Here is a 2,811-nt window from a genome sequence, read left to right as displayed (position 1 = left end):
TTGATCCTTTAATACAGTTTCACTTGGGTCTAATGAACTTCATCATCAGGATAGAAACAGATTAAGCCCAGTGCTATAAAAGCTCTGTCTGGTTGGTTCCTGGAACTGGCCTAGCTTCGGTACATGAAACCACTTATGCTAGGCTGCACAATATAAAGAGAATAGGAAACCTCACGAGGTGGATAGAGGAAGCTGTAGGAAATCTGTTTGTCTGCACGGTAGTTTGAGCAGGACTGACTGTAGACTGTAGGAACTCTAATATCAGGCCGAACACAGTTGCTCAGAGCCTCAGTCAGAGGAGTGAAATCTACCTGCAACAGAACATCCACACAGACAGGTTTAAACTCTAATACAACAGTCAACTATAAACAGACTAACATAATTTTGTAAACTGTACCTGCTTAGATACAGTATAAGACGTCCAGAGAGGCATGGACAAAGCTTCACTGTAACCACTAATGTAATCACTATGATGAAGGATGTAGTATTTGGTGAGGAGCATGACTGCTGGCCAACCGTAAGGAAGATTTTTGTTGTCTAAAAAGGAAAAAAAATGCATTAGTAATCTTTTAATCGGAAAAACAGAGAGACAAAATATTACTACATCCATTAAAATTCCATGCAACCAAAATGTTTATAAATTTCATAAAATGAAAATTCGGCAATGCCCTGATCTTTTCCACACAATGAAAGTGAATATTGGGGCTCCTTTAGACATATCTAAAGGCACCATATTCAAATTTGAATGCAAACATAAATAATATTTGAGCTCTGGTGGATAGTAGTTGAAATAGTAGAGTCTGTGGCAATGCCATCGCACATTGAATGCAATGTAGGCACTTTTGGATTAAAGCATCTGCTAAATACATAAAATGTAATCATCAGTGAATAAATTTAGACAATAGCACACAAGTCGAGCTATCAACTCTTAGATACATACATCATGTGTTTTTGACAGCTGTGGTCACTATGAACTGTCCTTGTAAGGAAAATGTTTCTCCTTACAAAATTTCTCCTTTTGCATTTCTTGGAAACAATAACAGCATGCAAATTACATAAGAATGACTAAATACTGACAGAGTTTTATATTTGGGTGAACTATTCCCTTTCAATCAGCAAATCATTTTAAGATAACACTCATTGTGAACCATAGCTGCTAAATCACAGTGCAAGTAACTGTACATAAAACAGCTCATACAGCACCACTAAACCAGTCCAAAGAGAAGGGAATGGACATACCATCAATAACTTGTCTCAGTCATTAATTGAGCTCTTCCACTTTGTTCTGTAACAGACAGAGCCACAGTGACTCCAGGTTATAGCCTCTTACTAGGGTCACTTTCAATGCCCTCTGCCCCCTACTTTTTGAACGCAACTGCAAAAGATTAAAGGTGAAAACCTCCAGCAAGAGATCTACATCTGAGCAGAAGGCAAAAGCACTTTTAGAGGCAAGGGAAGGAATCACTTTGATCCAATAAAAGGAATTGGAAATGTTAAAATAATCTATAGGTCAGGGGTTTCCAAACCATTTCTTGAGCCTCCCCAGCACTACACATTTTCGGATGTCTTCATTATTTAACCCAGCTGATTTAAGCCATCAGCTGAATTCATAGTTTTCTGTCATTTTCTGTGACTGGCGCAGAGACCTGTACAAAAGATACAGAGAACATCTCTGGTTACTATCGTAACCTCGGTTCCCTGAGAGACGGGAACGAGACATGGCGTTAACGCCTTGGGGACTCCCTTCCTTCCTAACCTACCTGAAATCTTATTGCATAACGCCAGTGAAGTTGCAACTCTCACTGGCCAATGCCAGCCAAGACGGCGAATAGGGGCCGGGCCCCCGCCTCTATATAATACGCCGTATTGGTGGCATATGCTCAGAATCTTCCGACTGTATCAACAGCACAGCAGACCTGAGCAGTGAACACGGCGGCTTACACCATGTCTCATTCCCGTTTCTCAGGGAACCGAGGTTACTACAGTAACCGGAGACGTTCCCTCTCGAGAACGGTCTCTCGACATGGCGTTAACACCTTGGGGACTGTATAGAACAACGCCGTGGAAGCAGCGAAGTAAAAAGGCTCAGCCTCGGCGGCGCTAACATGAACAATTCTTGCAAGACATTAAAATTAATCCCCTACCAATCAAATACGACCCTGCGACATGCCTCGAGGGGATTGGATGTAGATTCCCCCTTAGGGATCCAATCAGGTGACACTTCGTGCGCTTGCGCGTGCCTCAAAAGAGAGCTTACAATGACTTACAAAGATACATATCAGCTACAAGTGTATGCACTACTTGCTTTATACAAGCACTATATCAGATAAATCACTTTACAGGATTTACCCTGTTATTCTTTATCGACACGAATTGATAGGTGAAACAACAAACAGCCACCCACAAATAGTCTATAAACAAAGCATCAGGCTGTCTTTGAGTTCACATGAACAACAGTTAAAGTTACTCGTCGTCAGGCTACAGAAGAATACCATAATTCCTCCGTTCAATTAGGCCTAAACGCCTGTTTCACACATACTCCGTCTGCAGTGCGTATGCTATGGAGATAGAATTGTTGCTTAATTCCAAATAAATAGATTATGATCCACAAACAAATGTAAAGAGATTAACAAAAATTAAACATATTGACAAATAAATAGAATGAGATCCACAAATAAATCTTAAAGTTTCACAAACATGAATTAAATTCACAAATAAATAAAATGAGATTTGCAAATAAAAAACATATTCACAAATATATATTTATGTCACAACCACAACTTTGCCTGGCATTTATTTGTGAATCGCGTC

At 40.0% G+C, this 2,811-nt stretch overlaps 1 long non-coding RNA gene across 1 annotated transcript; it reads right to left on the bottom strand.

Annotated features, from left to right (window-relative positions):
• Window positions 1-181: 181 nt before the first annotated feature.
• On the bottom strand, window positions 182-1,382 carry LOC107548961 (uncharacterized). Its single transcript, XR_001604514.1, has 3 exons — window positions 1,240-1,382; window positions 398-537; window positions 182-311 (listed from the first exon to the last, which is right to left on the bottom strand). It is a non-coding gene; the product is annotated as an uncharacterized lncRNA (long non-coding RNA).
• Between the last annotated feature and the right edge of the window lie 1,429 nt (window positions 1,383-2,811).

The sequence above is a fragment of the Sinocyclocheilus grahami genome, unplaced genomic scaffold (assembly GCF_001515645.1).
Source record: "Sinocyclocheilus grahami isolate Dianchi unplaced genomic scaffold, SAMN03320097.WGS_v1.1 scaffold358.1, whole genome shotgun sequence".
Classification (NCBI taxonomy): Eukaryota; Metazoa; Chordata; class Actinopteri; order Cypriniformes; family Cyprinidae; genus Sinocyclocheilus; species Sinocyclocheilus grahami.
This window is presented reverse-complemented; position numbering and strand designations above follow the sequence as displayed.